Source organism: Heliconius melpomene, chromosome 10, assembly GCF_056956725.1.
Source record: "Heliconius melpomene rosina isolate 202511_hmr_F chromosome 10, ASM5695672v1, whole genome shotgun sequence".
Classification (NCBI taxonomy): Eukaryota; Metazoa; Arthropoda; class Insecta; order Lepidoptera; family Nymphalidae; genus Heliconius; species Heliconius melpomene.
This window is the reverse complement of record NC_140398.1, coordinates 8302688-8327354: the sequence shown is the minus strand read 5'-3', so window position 1 is coordinate 8327354 and position 24667 is coordinate 8302688. Positions and strand designations below refer to the sequence as shown.

The 24667-nt window shown below is 31.6% G+C and overlaps 1 protein-coding gene and 1 non-coding gene across 5 annotated transcripts in view; both read right to left on the bottom strand.

The window, feature by feature from the left end:
• The window catches only part of LOC146535427 (uncharacterized), a 63622-nt gene extending 41323 nt beyond the window's left edge, over nucleotides 1-22299 (bottom strand). For 2 of the 4 annotated variants that reach the window (XM_085192218.1, XM_085192219.1), the window contains exon 1: nucleotides 22114-22287. The gene's annotated coding sequence lies outside the window, so the exon portion shown is untranslated. Of the gene's footprint in view, nucleotides 1-22113 lie in introns of all 4 variants that reach the window. The other 2 variants (XM_085192217.1, XM_085192221.1) reach the window with 2 other exon arrangements.
• On the bottom strand, nucleotides 371-532 carry LOC146535428 (U1 spliceosomal RNA). Its single transcript, XR_014878396.1, has one exon. It is a non-coding gene; the product is annotated as a U1 spliceosomal RNA (small nuclear RNA).
• Nucleotides 22300-24667: the final 2368 nt, after the last annotated feature.

Genomic DNA, 24667 nt, shown 5'->3' with positions numbered 1-24667 from the left:
TGCTCGTAACCACATTATAATGATGATGACGGGGATAAATTAGTTACATAATATTTCATAATATTGACAGGACATTTTCCTTTAGAACTAGAGGAAAACAATTTATCGGTTATTAAAATGAACAATTCTTTGCATTTTAAAAAAAAAGGTTTATCCCTAAGAAATTAAGAAACAAATTATAAAAAAAATAAATTAATAATTGTTTTCATAAAAATGCAGTGTTAGTTAATTTTAATAGAAATTAGGTTGTAATATACAACGTATTCTATTAATAAATTTGAAATAAAAAATTATAAACATATCTAGTTTTTGGACATGTCATAATATTAAATAATAAATTCTTAACCTTGTATGATTATTGATTAACGAAAGGGGACGGCGCTTACGCAGTCCCTACTACCAAAAATTATTCGTCCGAGTTATCCACGATAGGGATAAGCGCAGAGGTCAACCTCACCGCAGTGCAATGGCGGGGCCTCACTCCGGGGGAACCGTCTTCGTGATCACGGTGTCCCCTACGCCAGGTAAGTATGCTCGTCGCGCGGTTAATTTTGGATCATCATGTTTCACTAGATAATCTTGCCAGCGCGATTAATGTCACACGATAAATTAAACAGTGCCATCTATCAACAAATATGCAACTGTTCTATGCAGTTTTGTACTTTGAAACAAAGACATCGCTTACGGTGTAAGTATAACATAAATAAATAATAAGATTTCAATATTAACCAACATATAAAGCTAATTAGCCAAAAATTGTAATGGTAGAATTATTTGTAAATGGACATCGTATGCCTAAATAAAAAAAAAATACATACAAGGGTCCCATCATGTCCCAGTGATTTGCAATAAGCATACGTCTCACTACACGCCACTTAAACATAAAATTAGGTAATATTTCATTTTTTAAACCGTGAGGTGTCTAATAAGCATGGCAATCCTCATCACGACTTCTCACTCACGCTTTATTATTAAGGGGCCTAAGCGATTATTCATTAGAAAATGCATAAAATTTTTAGTAAACTTTAGAAGATATATATAAAGCCGTTATTACTTTTTTATAGATGTCAAATCTCATGTTTAATGTTGAAGGATTGTATTAAATTGAATTCAAAATCCTCCACCAGGTACAAATTAGCTTTAAACTCATTCTTGGTCAGTGCGTCTGTAACTTCAGAGTACTTGTTAGTGTTTCCCGAGTGAAAAGTTTTAAGTCGTTTTTTTACCAAAATTATTACTGTATAGTAATAATTTGGTAATTTCTTGGTTTTACAGTATATTTCCCTTTGCCATTGCAAACCGAAACACTAATAGCTTCACATAGTTTCTAAAATTTTTATTATGTTATTTATAAAGTGTCCATATCTTAAAATAAGCATCTATGATGCGAATTTGTTCCGCATGGTCCTAGGAATTAAGTTTCGAACAACAAAATGCTCGAGTTATTACAGTAATACAAATCCCGTCAAAAACATAAATGTAAAATGAAAGCCAAGTTCAGTAATAAAACATATGATTTCAGCGATAAAAGAAGTGAGATGTAAATGTATGCCAAGTTCAATGGTCAGTCCTGAAATTTATTTTTAACAATATAAAATATTTTATAACAACTGTAAATGCCCATTCTTCTTACAACTTGGAGACTTTATTTATGTCTAATATCTGATTTGGCTAGTTTTCTTATGAATTTACAATAGAATCTGAGTAGAATACAATTTGAATACATTCATTTATAACGATGTAAATTAATTTGAAAACTAGCCAAATCAGATATTAGACATAAATAAAGTCTCCAAGTTGTAAGAAGAATGGGCATTTACAGTTGTTATAAAATATTTTATATTGTTAAAAATAAATTTCAGGACTGACCATTGAACTTGGCATACATTTACATCTCACTTCTTTTATCGCTGAAAGCATATGTTTTATTACTGAACTTGGCTTTCATTTTACATTTATGTTTTTGACGGGATATCATTACTTTTTGTACAGAAATCATAAGTAGAAAGGTTTATAATGTAATCAAAATCAAAATATTCTTTATTCAATTTGGCCATTACAAGTACTTTTCCTATAGGAAGCTACTACGGCAAGAAACTCAATAGTTGCTCAATAAAAAACTCATAGGACATTTCTGTTCGCCGAATAAACCAAGTAGGACACCATTGTGATAATACACTTCTATCTTAATCTATCTATCTATATATATAAAAGGACTTGTCCTCACTGACTGAGGTAAGACGCACGCACAGCCGTAACCGCTGTGCGTAGAAACGTTAAATTTGGACAAAAGTTTACTTTCGTAATCTGGACATCCACTGAGAAGGGATTTTGAAAAATTTCAACCCTAAAGGGGTGAAATAGGGGTTCAAAGTTTGTATGGAAAAAATTTTAAATTGGCACTGATTTTTCTAAAATTTGAAATTTAGATTTTTAAAAGTATTTAATTGAACACGTGTTTCATCATTTCCTAGAATTCTCCCCCTAAGGGTGCAAATAAGGGGTTTAAAGTTTGTATAGGTTTTTTTGAAATCGTCACCAATTTTTATAAAATTTGAAATTCAGACTCTTAAACGTATATAATTAAACATATGTTTCATGGTTTTCTAGAATTCACCCCCTAAGGGTGCAAATAAGGGGTTGAAAGTTTGTATGGAAAAATTCTTAAATCGCCACCGATTTTTATAAAATTTGATATTTAGACTCTTAAAATATTTAATTGAACATGTGTTTCATGGATTTCTAGAATTCACCCCCTAAGGGTGCAAATAAGGGGTTGAAAGTTTGTATGGAAAAATCTTTAAATCGCCACTGATTTTTATAAAATTTGAAATAGAGACTCTTAAAAATATTTTATTGAACACGTGTTTCAAAGTTTATAAGAATTCACCCCTAAGCAATAAGCAAGCGAAGCTGCGCGCGTCCGCTAGTACTGTACAAATCTACTGCAGCCTTTATTTCGGAAGTAGCTCCGTACGTAGTTAAGCAAAGCATGTCTTCTTTAGAAGAGTAAAGATTCCCGTTTCGAGCGCTAGTGTAGATACTTAAATCATTCCAGTTACGACATACGTACTCTACCATAGTCTCGCGCAATTTATTAGTTTGTTGTATATCAATACGCTCAAACGAAGAATATGCAATAGCATGGAAGAGACAGCTCCCATCGGGAGGCATTGGAACAATTCGGTGTAAGGTTCTTGTTTCAACCACAAGCAATTCTATTGAACGACTCATTGTTCAACATGTCTTGAAAAAAATAAAAACAATAAGTTTATTAAGTGCTGACGGTACAAATCTGAATTGATATGATCCCAAGGTCGACTTCGTTCTCTGCCGTTTCCACAAGTGTTCCTAAAATCAGTAAAATCATGAAACCCAGGCCAAAAAAACCATTAAAATATGAGCGCCTTCGTACAATAAAATATATCTAATATAATTAGGTATTTACTTTTTTATTATGGTCAATAATATTATGTTTTATTACTCTTAAGACGATATTTAATTATATATGAAAATAGATTTTATTTATCTATGAATCTCGACTATAGTTTTTATTTTGTTGATTAAATGACAGTTGTCAGATTAGAAAATAATGAATGTATGCTGCGTTTAGAAATCTGATATATTTATTATTATTTTTTTCTAATTTCATTATTTTGTTGGAATAACTCAACACGCAATGCCTCCAGAGTTCGATGGAAAGAGGGGAACTGAGTGTCTTAACACTAGGTTCCCACTGTCTACCCCGCTATGTGTGGGATATATCGTAAAGCGGATTTATTTATTTTTTATTATTTTGTTTAAGTAATTTTTAATTTTCTCTTTTTTTCTCTTATTTTTTTATTAACAATTACTTAAATTTTTACTGCTAATAATTACTTTACAATTACTTCTGTTAAGATAGCTGGTAGGCTGACAATATATCAAATTAAAAATAAAATCAGCTTCACGCTGTATCCCGCACATAGCGGGGTAGACAGTGGGAACCTAGTGTTAAGACACTCAGTTCCCCTCTTTCCATCGAACTCTGGAGGCATTGCGTGTTGAGTCACGGAACTCTCCGCCGCGCCTTGCCTCGACACCAGAGCGAAGAAATGGAAATATAAGTTTAAATTAATATTTCATTTCCTCGAGTGGGAATCGAACTCACTACCAGTCGGTTTAACAGTCACACTTTGTGCCCCTGTGCCACGACTGACCTTACAGATAGTATATTATTCTTAAATTTTATATATATTTCTATCAATATAATTATTTTTTTTATATTTATTTTTTAGTGTATTTTTTCTGTTTTAGGGTTCTGTACCTCGAAAGCAATAAAACAGAACCCTTATAGGATCTTATATAGGACTTAGTACTTAAATATTGTAATAATAATTTAATATCAAATACGTTAATCGACTATGCAAATACTCTTAGTATAATAAGTACTAAAACATATGTTTAAATTATAATAAATAATAATGAAGGATGTTAATCCATTTATTATATTTTTGTATTTGTACGTGAAGCCCTTGAAGTCCACATGATGGCAGGCTTTGTCAGGACATAAATTAGAGGCATCTTCAGCTACAAATGGAGACATATCTTATCTTATATTATAAAATATACTTGAAAGCATCGTGTTGTTTTAGATGGCTTACGTAAGTAATAGTGAAGTTAGTCTCCATAACAAATAAAATATTTACTAACGCGTGACATAAATTAAAGCAACATATATATAAATAATGCATTGCTCTTTTTTTTTTGTCAGGCGCTAAGCCTCAAAATCAATTATCATGAACTTTGATTGCTATGATTTCTTTACAGGCACTATAAGTAAATGTTCCTAATTGAATCTATTTATTGAAAAATTATAAGAAAATATTAAAAAAATACTAGTTTCGGATTTTTCCCTTGATATACACCCAATTACTTAACCGGATGCTAAATTTCACCATTCTAGGTCATCTGGAACTTGGTTAACATTAAGGTCTATAGGTCAGTCACCCCCCTAAAAATTTACGATTTTTGGACGTCATTATCTAAATAACTGTTTGAGCTGTGTTTATGAAATTTAATGCACGTATACTGGTAGGGGGTCTAAATATTTGAGCCAAATATGACAGCTTTAGATGGAATAGTTTTTGAGTTACGAATAGGTAAAAAGTGGCTTCAAATGGTTCGTGTAAAATAACACACGGTGCTGCTCGCCAGTTTTGTTTGTAAAAACACTTGGCTACGCGCTCCGCGCGTTTTAAATTGATGACAGCCGTCAAGGTATAAATCACATGAATAAAAACTACGCAATACTAATTTATGTTTAAAAAGATATATTTGTATGTCAATTTATGTTTAAATATTTTTAGATATATCTAACTTTTATCTACATTCACATTTTGATAATATAATTGAATTAAAATTACGTCATTGGAGTAGAATATATATATATAATCCAATTTTACGAGCGAGCAGACGGTATTAGCCACACAAGTATAATATAATGCCACAAGGGACTTAAAAATATTTACAATTTAAATTTAGGAGATTTGAACATAATTTACATAATAACCCTTAGTTTGGACCAGTTATGAAGGTTTGATAAAGTTAATACGTTGAGCTTTTTAAAACCAAAATCCACGCAGAACGAATAATATTTTTATATGTTTTTTAAATAATAATTAGGTGTTTTCCTAATAATAAAATGAAGTTGAAATAACATAGATTAGGTATATTAAAATGTTTAAAACAAATTATAAAAGTCAGTGAAGCGTAATAATGACTCAACTAGGTATTACTAAATATCTAATTCAATAGGGACTGTAGTTTTCTTTTTGTCAGTCATTTACTAACATTAACATAGATAAACATTTACAATATTACTTATATAGTTGATTACTTTTTGTGTTTTCATATTTTTTATAGAAGCTATAACGACGAATGAGGAAATTAAAGAAATTATTATTTCTTTATAAAAGGTGCAATTGTTTGTATAGAATAGGAAAATAGTTACAGTTCTGTCATAATAATTTATATTTATGGATATAACAATAAAGTTGCAACAGACGACGTCCGTAAGCAGTCACAATATTAACTATAATATTTATAGAAAATCTCATTTTATAAATAATGTTTGTACGTCAGTTTGTGTATTAAGAGACAATTACATAAACCTTCATGTCGATCTGCTATTAACTATACAATAATTGGACAAAATGACTGACACTCGGCAATGTAAGTACCTTTTTGTCTCAAAACAGTTCTATTTTGTCTCTCTTATTTTATAGGTGAATCTATCTCCAGCTAAGATATCTCTAAAACAAAAAAAAAGAAGAAACCATATCGAATAGACTGTAAAATGATTCAATATTACTACTGCGCAAATCATAACCAACGTTTAGCGTTCACGGTAAAATCGATCCAAGATTCAATTCAAACATTCGTAAGGCTTACCTACCTCGTAGCTCAAGTAGCTTAAGTGCTGAGTTTAGACTGCATAGTGGTTCTTAGTGGTTTGTAGTTTAAATCAGTCGAGCTCGCTCCCCCGGGTTAGCAACTGAGAAGTGCTCTCAGCAAGTTACAGATCGGTCTTGAGTTTACATTGCCCAAGTCGTATAGGTAGGTTTGGTTGCTTCTAGCTTATTGTATTATCGAGTTAAATACCATTATAGAGACTACAAGATTGGAGAAACTTTAACACAGAGAAATAAGCAAAAAGAATTTAGTGCTAAGATACTCCATTTGCACTTTCCACTTCAACTCGAGAAGAATTGCGACGAAAGTCAACTTCGCGTTTTAAAACTCATTGCAGAGAGATTTATCAATAAATATTCTATCCGTTGGCAGTAGAACCTACAATATTGTGCCATAATGCACTTTTTTCAAGGCCGTATACGCGATAACTGTGGGCTCGATTGCGATTCGAGGGAATTAAATATTTTCATTTCTTCGCTCTAGTACAGAGTCAAAGCGGGATGTTGGGTTCTGCCACTCAACACGCCATGTCTCGAAAATAGGGCCGTGCTTGTCCGTTGTGCGTGAATGTCTTTTGGGCACTAGTGGAAGTGTCTCAACACTAGGATCCCTCTGCACATCCTGGTATATGCGGTATGCACAGTGAAATTAAATACAATTTTTTACAATATTAATATTGTAAAAACACAAATAATTCTATAAACAATACCAATTAAGAAAAATAATTGTAATATTCGTTCCGGATTCTTAAAATAGAATCACATATAGAAGAAAGAAATTGAATCACATATAGGCAACGATGAACACTTATAAAGCAAGCCATAACATTTCTACGGAACGTTTATGTAGAGGCAGGAACCAATCGGTATTTAGGAAGGTCAAACTATAGGAAAATACTATATCCAAGTACTTAAGAAGTAATTTGCAGATGTAATAAAAGGAAAAAGTAAGCACTTATAATATGTGTTTTTAGCTCCATTCTTTATCCCTTATAGCTATAGCAAAGTAGGTAAATATAACTTCTTACTAATATTAGAGACACTTCACGTGACACTACGAGGGGTAAGCCCAACACCACGCATTGCCATGTCAAAATAAAAAAAAAATATTCCCCGAGTGGGACCAAAACATGGCTACCTCCATTATTCGTAGGTACAGTAACGATTCATCATAATAGTAATCCTATTAGAATAAGAAGGCTTATGCATCCACAAACAGATAATACACTGTTTAAATTTGGCTCGGACGAAATTATCTAAATACACGAGTTGTTTTCTTTTGTTTTTCTTTACTCAAGTTAATTCTTTAGCAATAATGGCATTACTTATGAGGTATAGGTTATGAGGTATATACAGGTATTGTGTCTGACTTTAAACGTAACTGCTCTCTCTGGGTTCGATTTTCACTCGAGGTGTTATTTTTATTTCTATTCATGGTCAAAGTTTAAATAAGTTCCATCGCTCGCAGGGCGGGAAGCGGAGTGTCTTCACAATAGCTAAATATGCTATGTGCACTATAAAGAGTCAAGCTGAAAAAAAAACAACACTAATAGCGATGTTTTACGTTATTATAGATGTCATGGCCGTGCACCCAGGACGTGTTTGATAAACCGCAAATTTTTATGCATTTAAATTTCACTTGGGGAAAGAAAAGTGGGAAGTAAAGACTTATTTTGAGAACTCAACAGTCTTACTAATTAATATCAGTGCATGTAAGCATATGTTAGTCATATGAATAATGTGACTCTTATTTTTAGGGGAAATAGAGTTCCAGAAGATATAAAGTGTTCAAAATATCAGATTTTGTATAAAAACTCCAGCGTGTAATAATAACAAAGAAAAAAATAATTTTATCATTACTTTTTGCTTTACAATAGTGCAATACTCTTCACACTCCAACGAGAAAAATGTAAAAAAATATACATGTTATTGAAGAATCCATGAAGAAACTTCGCTTTGACAGAAAATTGAAATCAATTTCGCGATATGGTCCAATGGCTGAAGGAGTTAAATCTGATTTTCCAGTACACTTTTTATGTGAGCAAAGTGTGGTAACCCATGGCTAATCGTAGTTAATTAGTTACATTGCGAGCCTTCCGCGCGCGCTTGATCTGGCGAAAGGTCAAGGTTAAACTCAAATATTTACTAATTTTCTTTAATAAATGTTGATATATTATTGATACATAATTTCATAATACGGACGTTAGCATCTATTTAAAAAAAACGGATATGTGTGTATGATTTTAAAAAAATCACACACCTTGTCACTTTATTCTGGTCATCCTGAGAGTCATCAGATTGAAGGTATCAAAACATTTTATTGTAATCGTATCTCAACACGTGTGCAATTATTCAACGAAACTGGAAGGCAAGAAGTGTGTCAAAATAGCGTTACAAGATTTTCTTACTCCAATACGTCACGCTAATAAAAGCGTGTAAAATTGACAGGGTTTACTAACGACCAAGTAGATTTTTATCTTTTTAATGTAAATAGAATAGAACTAGATAAAAAAATATCTGGATTATTGTCCAAGATGAAAATTGTAGTACTTTATGTAAAAGGTACAATATATCATAATATAGTTTTATACAATTCAATACAATACTGTAGCTATTGTATAATCTTGAAATATACAAAGGGTCAGTCGATTTTGGTACGCAGGAGTAGTTGTATTTTTATAGGCTGCCCTAACAGCTAACACAAATAAAGAGAACCTTTTTTGATGGGATTGATATTTCAATTGAAGTCAATCTGTTTGCCAATAAAACCTCATTCAACTGAAACTTAATTTTAATTTTTATGACATTTTTTTTGTTTATTTATTATAGGTAAGTATTATTAGAACACAATACGTTAGACATCCACTAGGCCTATTATACATTAAATTACCAGACTTTTACAGCTTTGAATTGAATTTACTTAGTAAGTACCTACTACTCTTTTGTAGCCTATCCAATCTTTACTCCAGAGTAAAGAATATATTATAAATAAAAAATATTTTCCGTTTGAAATATATATATATATATACAACAAAATAGAATACTCTCAACTGTGCCACCACCAACTTTAGATCGTTTCATTTATAAAATTTAGGAAAATTTTGGAAAACGTAATGACGTTTTAACAGAACTCTTAAAAGGAAAAGAAAAAAAATAATAGAAATTTTAAAAAACAATATTTACATGTATTGTATAAAAAATATATTTAAATATTGTTTTTTTTTTTATTTATCTTATAAAAACTTATGTGGTAAAATTAAGAATACCCAACTTTCAATTAAAACAATCTTTAAGTAATAAGTTAGCTAGTTACTTAGCTTCGTTGATAAACAAAATAGAAGTAATTATCTTGCGGAAATAATTGTAGCGCGATATTGGATACCAGGTGGTTTTTTTTATAATAATAGAGGAAGGTCTTAAGTGTAATTGATATGGATTATATAAATATTACCTACATATATAAATATAATAACTTTAGTGTTTAATTGGATTGTATTTTAAGGATAGGTCTAGTATAGGTCTTTTTAAGATCATACTGTGTAATATTTTTAAAATATATTTATTATAAGGCGGCAAACGAGCGCACGGGTCACCTGATGGTGATGTTAAGTGATCACCGCCGCCCACGACCTCGTGGAACACCAGAACTAGAGGTGCCGGTCTTTAAGGTACCCAAGTCATCAATTCAAACATTACCGCAAACATTACCGCAGGTAGACCATTCCACACTTGCTTGGCGCGTGGAAGGAAGTTCCTACGAAATCGCACAGTAGTGTAGTGATACGTATCCAGATGGTCGGCGGCAGGTAATTCTTAATACATTTAAGATTACAAGTATGAACGAATTGCAATGTGATATATACCTATTTCTAAAATAGGTGAAAATTTTATAAATATAGCCCACATTTATTTATTGCTATGATTAGGCCGCCGTGGCCCAATAACAAAGCTTGTAACTGATAACGCGACAGTCATGGGTTCGATACTCATTCGGAAAGTGGGCAACAGAGTGTCTTAACACTAGGGAACCTGAGGAACCTGCCTATCCTGCTACGCGCGGAATACAGCGTAAGTCAAAAAATGTTTTTCCTCCTTTTGAATAAGTACCTAAAGATACATCTTTACGCATTTTTTTTTGTGCACAACAGAACCGAATATCTTATTGGACCATAATTAAATCTTTCAATTTACTTCATTATATTCGAGTCCTTCTCTACTTACAAAGAGCCTGCAAAGATTACGTTCTTAGAAGCCTCATAACGAAGGTATTATTGTATTATATAAAAATAACCTTTGTGCTAAGGTTAAGATGATTGAAGAACGATGAGATTAAGGGATCTAAAATTAATATTTCTTATTTTTTTTGTGAATTATTATAACAATGACGTCAATCGATAGTGTCTTAAGTAACTATTTATTAGCTTCACTTAGTATCCCACACGTACCAGGGTAGCCAAGGAACCTAGTGTTAAGACACTCCGTTCTTATTAACACTTCCATTTCCCACTTTCCTTTACATCGTTACCAACAAGCGTTAAGTGGCTAATTAAAAAAAAAATCTATTTAAATATATTTTTCTCTGAAAACATATCTTCATAAATCTAAATACTTTTGTATGTTGTTTAATTAGTAATATGGTCTACACAATACTTTCATAAAACAGATTCATATAAAAGTAACGGCGACAGAATATTAATATGAAAGTACGGTGGTAAAGGGGGAAAAATTATCACAATGCAATAAAAGGCTTGTAGCTTTCATTCCATACACTCTTATTAAAATTGTTATTTACATCGTTATGTGAATTAATTCACATTTTGCTAACCGTTTTTATTGCAGTTTGTATTTATTTAAATGTAGATATTATAGTTTATATTAAATTATTTAATTATGTAAGTACTAGTACCGTCGTGGCATAGGCACAAGCGTGTGACTGTAACGCGACGGTTATGGGGTCGATTCCCACTCAGTGGAATGAATAATAAGAATAATAATATCTATTATTATTATTTTTTTTCCACTCTGGCATAAGCGCGAAGTTGAGTTCCACCACTCCATTCCTTCAAATTTGCCGGAAAGTGGGAAACCCGTTTTCCCTCTGCCTACCCTGCAATATGTGGGATACAGCATGAAGCTGAAAAAAAAAGTAGATACGTGATTTCTTTAATCATATAACCATTTAACTATCACATATTTTAAATTATTATTAAAATTATTTACAATTATATTAATTAAGTCGGCTTCTAGCGCATAGAGTGCTACTTCAAAACTTACAATCGTGTATTTTAAATGACATTACAAGAATTATATTAAATGATTTAATCTCAATATTGCAATACAACTTTGCACTTTTGCAACAAAATGAACAGTATTTATTAGCAATTAATCACATTTACGTAATCTGTAGCAATCAATCTTAGTACACAATAATTGCAAGAAGTAGATTATTAGCTCGAGCGACCTGGCGAGTTAGCATACAAATGTGAGAAACAACACAAGGGAAGTGTGAGCACACTGCTCTACATACATCTATGCATATATATACTAACGTCTATATCAAAATTTATAATGAAAATGTAACTGATCGCTGTCTGTACATGGAAGATATATGAGAAAAAATATTATTGGAGGGCATTAATCAATGTAAAATAATACTTTTTTTTTTTATTTTTCTGTGTTTGTCTGTCCGTTTGTGCCAGCTAATAGAAACATTATGATAATTATGAGTTTTATCAACTTAAATACAGTTTTCACTATTGTAGTTTGGTAAACTTCCCCTAACCATTATGTTTTATTTTAGTTCAATCGATTTATAAAAAAAAGTTTATTTCAATATGAAATAATCTACGATACTAAATCACCATAGGTTCCCTTTGCGTACCTTTCTTTATGCAGGATAGAACGTAAATTAAAAAAAAATATTTAAAAAAATACCACGTTGTTCATACCTTGTTGTACACTTGTCAGATGTCGTGTCACTGGGGCTAAGTTCATACAAAACACCCCACGCACGTCGTCGTGACAATAGAAAAACACACATCTTTATAATGAAAAATCCAGACATTGTACTTTTACAGAAGCAAACTCATGCGGAAACTAATATTTCATTGAAGTTCATTCGCACGAGTTCTTTATGTAGGCGATTTCATTCATATAAATTTATAAATGTGAATATATTAGTTATGAAAATTGTTGTATATATCCGCTTTTTTATATTTCTATGCTACTTATTACAATATTATAAGGAAAACTGCTACAGTGGAATCTACGGAACTCTTTCTCAATAATTATTATTGTTATTGAAGTGATATTTTTAGGTTTGTGTACCTCTTTTTTTTATGGTAAAAGGACAAGGCAAACGAGCGTTAGGGTCACCTGATGGTGATCACCGCCACCCACGACCCCGTGCAGCACCAGAGAAGCTACAGGTGCGTTGCCGGCCTTTGAGGTGGAGATAGACGCGCTTTTTAAAGGTACCCATATCGTACCAACCTGGAAACACTGCCGCGGGTAGACCGTTCCACAGTTCGGTGGCGCGTGGAAGGAAATTTCTACGAAACCGCACAGTAGTGGAGTGCCACGTATCCAGATGGTGTGGATGATATTACCTCATAAGTAGGATGGAGATATCGACTGAAATTAATATCAAATATGCAAGTCTCAAATCCAATCGACTTCATTTCTGTTTATGTTTTCTAAAAAAGTTTTTTTTTAAATATGGAATAACATTTGAATTTTATTTTAAATATTTTGTACCCACTATTTACAAAAACAAACAAACAAACAGTATAGCTTACTATCGCAAAATTTATCCAATATTTATAATATAGTAGAACATACTGTTATCTACGTTACTCTCAACATCACACTACCTTTACCGCTCTTTTCCAGCCTCTACGTTTATATCTTATTCACACTATCATTTTCACGTCTAACCAAACGACTTATCATCAGATCTCGAGATTAATCTTGGGAATTGTGCCTCTTGTATTTTTAACAATTATCATCCTTCTAAACAAAGAAGCAGAAAAACAATAGGATAATAAAGATATAAACGAATCAAGCACACGCATGGCATTGAAAATCATTTGAAACCTTGCATTGAAATAAAAAAAATAGAATGATTAGATTATTATGTATGTATCTATAGATACACTTATTTTATAAGGGTTCCATTTTCCAAAAGAGAAAAGGATTATTATAGGATGTCTGTGTAGTCCATCTCTCTGTCTGTTCCTCCATCTGTCCCTCAGTCCAGACTACTTTTCTAAAGAACGCTTGAGAGTAAAAAACTAAGATTAACATTAAAGTCCGACAGTCCCTTGGAGCACAAGATAAATAAAACTTCTAAATTAACACAATGAAAAAGAAAAGAAAGGGAATGAAATTCGCCGCGTAATCAAAATCTATAGGATACTTCTCGTTGACCTAGAATTACGAAATTCAGTAAGAAGCGAGAACTTTCAATATAGACGAAGAAAAAAAAATCGAAAATTGGTAATTAAAATATTTTTTTCAAAAACACTCAAAAGTAAAAACTATCGTATTCTCAACTTTTGACATAAACGAGGTTTCTTGTCAAGGAATAAATTATGGCAACCCGATGAACGGTAGACGGTTGTACAGGTATTGAATTTACAATGGGGGATGAAAGCTTGGATATTCCAGCGAGTGGATTGGAGCTGGATAGGTAAATCTATTATACTTTACTATTACAATACCTTAGTAGTTTAGACATTGAAAAATGCAGACGAAGTTTATTTAACAAGAAACTTCAATTTGTGCACTGCAGGAAGGCGTCGTGGCTGTGGGTTCGTCCCCCACGCTTATAATTGATAATGTTCATTATTCTATATCCCCGCTCTGGTAGACAAAGTGCGGCGTTTAGTTCCGCCACTCAACACGCATAACGAACGGAGTATCTCAACATCAAGTCTCCTTGTCTACACTGCTATGCAGGATTGTAATAGAATCGTGTAAGTAGGACACTCACACGACTAAACTAATATAGCTAAAAAAGAAATACTTTATATTAGCTTTATTTTTTTGTGGTTCCAACAAAATATTAATAGGTACTCTTAATTTATTCATCACTATTTATAATAAAAATTTAAGATCTATCATACAAAAACTTTAAACGAGATCATTTTTTTTCTATTTACTTAGTAAAATATTAAATATAATGCAGTAGTAAGTGAATTATATCGTAAATTCTTTTAAACTGCCTTTTCAAAGTTAACTTCTCGAATAACTCGGCGTACTACTTCAGCTTAACCTGAATTTAATCAAAAGTATTTCACACTTTTCAAATTACCAGAGCAGAGGTACGTCTTTATAAATCTCCTTTAAGTATGAAATAAGAACTTTTACTGAGACGTTTTTTATTTTATTTTAGCAGTCTCATACATTATGCTTCTTTGATAGCCGTAACCTAGATTCGCTAATGAAATGCGAGCTAACCTCAAATTTAAAAATATATTAGAAATGAAAAGTGTATAAGAAATACAGTGGAAGATAAGCTAGTTAATGTAACGCAGCGCGCAATTGGAACATCTACTTAGTTGGATGATTGTAAGCCATGTTGTAAGTTGAAATAAAGTAATTAATTAGAATTTTATTTTTTTACAGCTTCACGCCGTTTCCTGCATAGCAGGATAGGCAGAGGAAACCTAGTGGTAAGAGACTCCGTTCTATATCCGTCGAATTTTCGAGACATAGCGAGTTGAGTGGTAGAACTCAATGCCGCGTTTTCTCTTGTTACCAAACAAAAAAGAAAACCACTTATAAATTCATAAAACAAAAACAATCATTTTTTATATACGATTTTTTTATAATTTTTTAAATTTTGTGTACGAGAGACACTAGTCTAAAACAACTTAACTCATATGACAACCAAAACTACCAATGCAACTTTGTATATTATTAACATGAGCTATAATAAACCGGAAGGTAATCTATATGCACTGACGCACTTAATGCACACTCAATGCCATACAAGGAGCAAGATTTAACGTTCATCATTGAAAATTTAATCACGCTTACGCTTTAATTACGCTTTATTGATGATGATATTATCAATATTTTACGAAGGAGACTTTGTTTTCATAACTTAAAGAATCTTTTGAAATATGTAGGTATGCCCACATAATAATATTTAATTTGTAGAATTGTTGATAAAGAGAATTGCTATATCTATACTTAAATTCTGTGTTTGAAATAGGTAAGTATGTGAAAATTAATAAATGTATACTTTTTTTAGCTTGTAATTGTATCCCGAATAATAGAACGTTAACAATTTTCTGTTTAATTGTTCGAGACATTGAATGGTAGAAGTTAACGCAGCATTTTTCTTTATTACTAGAACCATAGAGAAGAAGAGAAAATAATTCATTTTCCCCAGGGGGAATCGATCCCACAACCCTTACGTTTACAGTCAAACGCACTGGCTGCTACGCTAACAAATATACTACATATATAAGTAAATAACTAATATTGCGACAGTATAAACTCATATGTCTATTAAAAGTAATCAGCCGTTGTATAAGGGAAATAAATAGTGGCTCCGGCGAGCGTTATTCACAATCTAGCTGTTGTGCTGCGTCCCTGACCGCTTTGCGTTGCCGCGAGCCAATTACTGTGTCAATTTATTTATGTTGTTATATACAGGATAACAATAATAAAATGAAATGTCCAATTTCAGATTATATTATGTAGAAACAAAGCCTCGATGACATTTCTATCAAAAATTAAATAATTAAGGAATATGAAGCCGATCTAGCAACCACGCGGCGTTGTGTTCCGCCTCTCAATACTTCTACTTCAGAAGTCAGTGGAAATAGGTTCACAGAGGGGTACACTAGGTAGGTCTTATGTCTTTCTTACCCTGTTATGTGCGGGATACAGCGCGAAACTAAAAAAAAAGAAATAATCAACGTTTTCTCTATTTACTTGAATTAAGCGGGTGTTAAAGATAAAAAAGTTTCATTGGGTGAACATTTTCACTGACCTTACAAGTGCTTATCTCGCCTTGCCTAAGATGAAAGCGTGGTATCGAAACCGCCATCTACCACGCATCGACCTAAATTCACGGAAACTGAACACTGCTGGGTAATGACTACTCTTTTACTTTAAATTATCAGAGCCGTTTATAAAGTGATAGAAATATAACGCAGACTCACACTTATACCCGCATGAGGTAGGCAAAGGGAACCTTGTGTTAACACTTCGGTTCCCACATTCAAGATAGTGATAGATTAAGAAGCTTCTTTTATTTTCTCAAATAACAAAATATATTTGATATTCAGTCAATATAATTCATATATTTATAAGATACTAGCGGACGCGCGCAGCTTCGCCCGCTTATTTGCACTTTTAGGGGTGAATCCTAATAAAGCATGAAACACGTATTCAATGAAATAATTTTAAGAGTTTAAATTTCAAATCTTATAAAAATCGGTGGCGATTCAAAAAAAAATCCATACAAACGTTCAACCCCTATTTCATTCCCTTAGGAGTCGAATATTGCAAATTCCCGTCTTAGCGAGCACCTACGTCCTATAAGTAACTCCTATGCAAAATTTCAGATTCCTAGCACATGTAGTTTCTGAGATTTCGTGATGAGTGAGTGACCTTTCGATTTTATATATATAGATAGATAACTACGATTAATACCATAATCTCTATGAACCCATATGTAATGGCAGTGCATGACTTCAATATTAATTGTACAGTATGTTTAAGTGTTAGGCTTTATGATAAAAACACTGAACAGCTTTTTTCACTTTATAGAAGTAAGGAAACCATCGCACCCACTCAACGAAGACGCACAGTTCATTAAACTTCACCCACTGTGTTGAATAAAGTCAAAATATTTTGTTTTAAGCAAATTGAGATGGGAGTAGATTCAATCCGCAGCCGGGGAAATAATTATTCAGCTCAGGTAAACTAAGAGATGCCATGAGTTCCGTCATTCAACACGCGTGGGGAACCGAAGTCTTGTGGGAGTCTAATGTAACCTACATGGCTTTTGCCTACTAGTACTACTATGAGGAAAAAAGTGAGAAGTTGCAACATAGATTAAATTTGTAGTACAAAAATCAAATTAATTACGATCAACTAACAGGTTTACGGCCGGTTCTTAATAAAATAATGTTTAATAAAAAAACTAGAAATACAATTAAAATTTTTCGTCATTACAACAATGGAAGAAAGAATGGCCTTTTAACGATACAATAGTTGGTTGGTGCTCATTAGGAGACGGCAGCTGACACAGACTAGCCAAGCATGAAAGAGGCACTAGATAGTCTTCAAGCCTACTTCATTTTAATAAGGCTTTTTGTTACATGAGAGAAAATACAAAACTATCTTTTGTTTACTTTGACTTAAACGTTTAGACGCAGAACATTGTTGGAAATTATTGTTTTTTTCTGCTGGTTTATTAATCGGAATGGAATTCATTTCGAGGTTATTAAAGTTGTAACCAATGCACGTAATTTTAGGTTACAGTCGGGGGTTGAAAAAACTTATATTTCCCAAATATACAAAGGTGGCGATCAAATTCAAATTCAAATCATAACATTCTTTATTCAAAAAGGCAATTATTATAAGCACTTTTGAATCGTCGAATGAACATATGAACAAAAAGCTACCACCGGTTCGGAAGGCAGTTCTGCTGAGAAGAGCCGGCAAGAAACTCAACAGTTGCTCTTTTCAAAATCATTGGTACAATCTATTACATTTGTTGGCAGCTATCCTGCATTACATTCAATAGACATTAATTCCATACATGTTTATCCTCTAAGTATTCTTGAACAGTGTAATAAGCTTTACTTGTCAGAATTTTTTTTACTGATATTTTAAATTTTGGAAGTGGCAAATCTAGAATACACTGTGGAATTTTATTATATACACGTATGCTCAGACCCATAAAAGATTTATCAACTTTTTGGAGGCGAAAACTTGGAGTAACAATCTTATCTTTATTTCTCGTTTCTATCGTATGATTGTCACTATGTTTACTATAACAATGTATATTTTGTCGGACAAAGAGAATATTATAGTATATAAATTGGGAACCAACTGATCCTTATAATTAATTTGTCGTTGAATTCTTCTTGCTCTTGTTTAGGGCGGTCCACACAAAATATGGTAAAATTATGATTTAAAATATTGAAGTTTTATGTTATTCTGTTAGACACTTAGATATAATATATTTATTAATAGATATAATTTTAACGATAACGAATTACACTTACTTGACTTGCAAAGTTATACAAATAACTTTCAAGAGAGCTTTAAACTAACATTAAAAGGTAATTTGAATTAATATAGAGAAACCTTAGTAGCATTAAACAGCTATCTCGCTAACGTGTTTAATGATTACTTAATCACTTTGCATTAACATTTTACTATTAACTTTTTCATACGATAAATACGAGCCCCTCGGAGAATTTACTTTTACCACGTAACTAGAATGTCGTTTATCGTATTATATCGTTTATATATTTAGTTTTTAAATGAAATCGAAAAGAAAACAAGCTTTAGCTATTTTTTTCTCCGTTTTTCGTTATTGTATGTTATTAGTGATATTATGTTTATATTTAAAAGATCCACGCGTATATTTACGGGATGCGGTTTCATTTTATAGATAACTACGTAACTAAAAAACATAGAAATTTTTCAAATAAAAAAAAAACAAAAATCCATACGTCATTTTTATAGATCTACAGTTTTGTTTCGTTGAAATCTCATTGTTCACAAATAAAATCCAAAACAACCGTTTGATATGTTATTTATAATCGTATACCTAAAGTCTGTACTTACCAAATCAGGGATTGTTAATTACTCATTTTATAGCTAGCTTGGGCGATAATTGTTTTGAAAATATGTCGATGTCCCTACAACCTTTGTAATAAAGCCTACACAGTACACAGCCTACATACCTATAAGAATTATGGTAAACAGCGTAATATTAAAAAAGTTACAAGCGTTCAAAATATTTTCACAAAGAATATTCTCGTTAAGTTGAAGAGTAAGCTTGTACGAAAATTCTTTATAAACGCCCACATGGAACAAAATAAACTAATATAACAATTTCAGTATATTGAAAAAAAAATATTTATTTATTTAATCTATACTAATATAATAAAGCGACACAGTTTGTTTGTTTGTTTGTTTGAACGCTAAGATCTCTGGATCTACTGGTCCGATTTACTTTGTTTTTGTTTTGTATGAAAGCTGCATTCTTCAGAAGTGCTATAGGCTATATTACATTACACATATATACTAATATATTTTAAAGTACTTTCTAATTTGACATGCAATTTATTCTGCCATGTTAATAACAACCGTCGCGTCACTACGCAACCGTTACCGACATTTTGATATTCATTCTTATGAAAATAAATATAATAGTCACTTTTAGCATTTTATCTAGATTGAAATTATAGTTTACTGTATAACATACTAATAAATAATTAAGGAGATGTCACTGATTCGAAATGACCTAGCCTACGAGCGGCATAGTATGACCGACGCGAAAATATTCTTGCATATTAGCATGCGTAGCCGCGTCCGGGTACACTAGTAATACATATATTTAAAAATCATTGATGGACCTGTGAGGCACATTAATATAAACATATTTAGTTTCGATGTCTAGGAAGTTTATATTTACAATTCATGATATTTATTTAACACACCGTATAAGGCAATTACCACACCAGGAAAGAAAACTTTTCTAGAAAACATAACAAATTTAAACGGGAACGGGTACTTAGCGGGGGTTTGAACTCTTTAAAAAAGTTAAAAAAATACACTTTTTAGGTATATAGAATAAGACAATATGTTACCATATTATTACTATTTAAACGATATATTAATATCGCGTGTTCAAATACTACCTACGCTACGTTCAAAAATATCAAATACAATTTCAACACAATATTATTTACGTATTTTAAGTACTTAACATTAAAGGAAGTAAATAACAAAAGAATCGTTTTCAACCATAAACAGAAGAGTTGTACAGCTTTAAGGTACACGAATACCTAATAAATCTCGGGGAGGCGTGGAATCTATCGTAATATCGGCAGGGATCGGGATCAAGGACCGTTAGTGGCCTTACCTGCTTTGTTGGTAGAGAATAGCTTGAGGCTGACGATGTTTGAAATTATGTTTATCGTATTTTGTTTTATAGACTTATTTTAAAATAATTTTTACATGAGTAATTATATCACCAAGTCATAAAAATAGTCACAAATTTTAAATACTAAAGTTGGGCATAATAATTGTTCAACATATTAAATTTGTTTTGGTAGCTAGACCCATGCAAATAAATATTACAATGACAGGTCTTTAGTATATTATATTTTATTCCAAATTGTATTATATTGTATCCCATACTTCACAGGATAGGCAGAGGAAACTGACAACCTGGTGTTAAGGCGCTCCATTATCATTAAAACACTTCTGTTCTCCCTTTTCACTGAATTCTCCAGGCATTACAAACAAGGCTGTGATTTCCCTCATTACCAGAGCAAGTAAATAAAAATATTAAATATTTCATTCCCCGAGTTGGACTTGAACTCACATTGTTGCATTTAAAGCCACTCCCTTGTGCCACTAGGCCTCAAAGGCCTCAATTATTTTATATGTAAATTGTAATGTTACATATAAATAGCCAATTTAGTATTGTAGCTTAAATGTTATGCATTTAAGCTACAACATGCATTAAGAAACAGTTAATAATATTAAAATATATTTATTGAAGTTACATAACTAAAATGCAAGCTGAAATGAAAATGAATTAATGAAAACTTAAAATGTCCTAAAAGTTCTTGAAGTACCTAAGATGTAAGAGATCTAATCAATATGAACTATGTTTATTTGTTTAGTTTATAATAGCAGGAATTGGGTGATTGTTGTTTTAAGATTTTGATAAATTCAGATATATTTACTGCTATAAGAAATAATTTTCAAATATGAACTAATAAAAATTATTTCGAATTGTGTGTTAGTTCTTTAAATATTTAACTGGTATAGATTAATGGTACATTAAGAAACCAGTTTTCCTCCATTAAACTGACACAGCCCACCAGTTAACACCTATAATTTTGTGGCCATGGTAGTTCACTTGGTAATAACTGGCTTAAATGCTTGTATGGTTTCCTAGGAGTGTGGGTCTTATAAAATAGAATATTTCTTTAAATATTTTCCTCTCCTTGGTTTTAAAATGATAAAGGACTGTGGAAGATGTTCAGCAGTTTTTAGCACTGTTGATCATAGTAAAAATATAGATAATAAATTTGGTATTTGTTTCTTGGAACATTTGATATATCAAATAGACAAAAAGAAAATAAGAAAAATGTAAGCAATGTGTAAATTAATGTTTTTTTTTAAATAGAGCTCTTTAGAGATCTTTGTCTTATATATTGTCATAATAATATCAATTTTAAAACATAGGTAACAGCATTTTTATCTAAAATTATTTTAAAAATTCATTCTATCAATCCTAATAAAATATTCTCTACGTATTCTATATCAGTGATGAATTCAATGGTATAGATAAGATTTGCAAGATTATTGTCACTCTATACGAAAAAATCGACTAATAAAATAAGCTAAATAAAACGAATGTTTTCGAAGAATAAAGTATACATACCGTAATAATGAAGATGTTGAATCAAATTTTCGAGCACTACACTTTCATTCAATTTTCTTTTCTTTACAACGACACAGTTTATGTCTTTATTTATGTAAGTACATGTTCACTTAATTTCAAAATTATAACACCAAAATCATTTGAAAGACGGCTCCGTAAACTCCATTGTTTGCCTTATTTTTGACGTTGACATTTATAATTTGTTGACAGCTTGGGTGCAAAAAAAGATTAATATTTCTATAATACCTAAAAATGGTACAAATATAAGCATATTAATCATGTTTCATAATGAAAAGATTTAAATTAGAATAATTTTATTAAGTTTTTTTTTATTTTCACGAGTGGAATTGCTTGGAATGTTTTATTACTTTCCTTTAGATGGCGCTAGTAAACCTTAATAGTGCCATCTTGTGTTGTAAGTAAATACTTTTCAGTATAACATTAGAGCTTTTATTTTAAAAGCTGTCACTGCTAATAAATTTATCAGTAGAACAATCATAAATTCTTTATATTATTTGTTATTATTTTTTAACATATATAAACAACTTCTCAACATTTTAGTACTCATCTGCGATATAAAGTGGTACCTATATATTTTTTGAGGCCAGTTGTCGTTCAGGGGAACAAAATGGGACTGAAAACGCGACCGATTGTGGGTTCGATTTCTACTTCAAAGAAATGAAATATTATATATTTCCATTTTCTACGTTCTGGTGTGGGGCCAGGGTCCATGCGTTGCATGGCGGACAAACGGCTCCAATTCAAACGGAAAATGATGAACGGAGTGTTTAACAATATTATATGCGTAGATCTTTTAAGTCCTTATGACTTTTCGAAAATTAATACATTATGTTTAAATACACATATCGATATTTATTTATAAACAGAGTTTTCTTTTCGTTTTCTTCACATAATTTGAATACAAAAGTTAACAATTAGCTCTCTCCCCTACTCTACTATAAGCTAGAAAAGCGTGAATGTGAAAAGTAATGTAATGTAAAATACATAATTTATATTAAATTTTCACTTTCACGATCATGCATTTGTAGGTCATAAAATTTGAATAGGCGGTACAAAATATCAATAACCAAAAAACAGTATCCAGGCAACGATCAAAGTATACGTGTTGGGTGTATGCCTTACTCGTGTATTATCATTTACTTATATGTATATTGTATTTGTGGTGTAAATAGGGGGGATACAGGCATAACCGTAAGTACCGTGCTTTATTAGCCTAATAGACAAAGTTGGTAGCTTATGTGTTGGAAGTCTTTAGAGTCACGCTAACAATACTTTCGAAGGTTAAGTGGAAAACAAATGAACAATGGATTTTCTTGAACTATATTTTTTTTTATTTTATGAAGTTAATTGTTATAAGGTTAAAAATGTACAACTTAAAATAACTCTCATTTTTATATGTATCTTATGATATTAATATGAATCTAGTTTCGTTCTCTGCTTTCCACCTTATGGCTTACCACAGCTGGAAAAAAATTAACAGTCCCAAATGAGATCCGAACCCATAGCTGTCGCATATATATATTTAAATACAGAAATATATAAATAAATTTAATATTTTTTATATCACATCATACAATAACATCGCGTGCTATCAGCTTTATCGATGCAGGAGCTTTGCACAGCGTGCGTGGCATATGTCCAACGTTCGACAGGAGCTATTTGAATACTTTTATATTTCATATGTCAATAATTTTGTTATCAGCCATTTGATAACAATAGTAATTCAGTTACTTTTGTTCTATTTAGATTTGGTAAAACAATCTGGAAGTACCAGCTCTACTTTATTTTTATTGTTTTGTACAGGTGCGTAATATTATTAGGACAATTTGTATGTATAAATTTGACCCTCTTGTAATTGTATTATCATAAAACTTCTAGTTATACATAGATTCGGCGACAATCTTATAACATATCTAGTATCATCCAGCTATTGATGAAGTCAGGAATAATGGAATTCTTCAGAGGTTACTAAGATCATATCATTTATAAATTCAAGCACATTTTATCCTTTTTGTGTGTATAGAAATTACATATACACGTAGGTATATTAAAAAGTATATCTCTCTTACTAAAATAAGATAATTATGTTTATTAGAGTAGTTTTCTTATCACTGACTTATTTCAGTTACCCACACACTAATAACGGTAAATTTGTTAGGTACAATTAGTACGCACCCATTCTGTATTGCAATTAAGTGCGGTTAATATTATAACTCTAGGTCCACGGGAAGTGCCCTATAGCTTTTGATTACGCAGCGAATTTCATATAAAATGCAGCAAGGACGAGGCATAAATGCTCTTATCTTTTGGTTCCGTTGACTTAGAACCTATATCTTTTCTGTGCTTCGAGGGACTATAGGACATTTTGATACTCATGTCAAATTGATACCTCCCCGCGATCTCGAGATAGCAGATGGAAAACAAAGTAATCCTGTAAGGGTTCCGTTTTTACCGTTTAATCAAATTTGTTAAATAAAAGGAATATAAACATATTTATTACGAAGTAATATCAAATTCAAGTTATTATAGAATC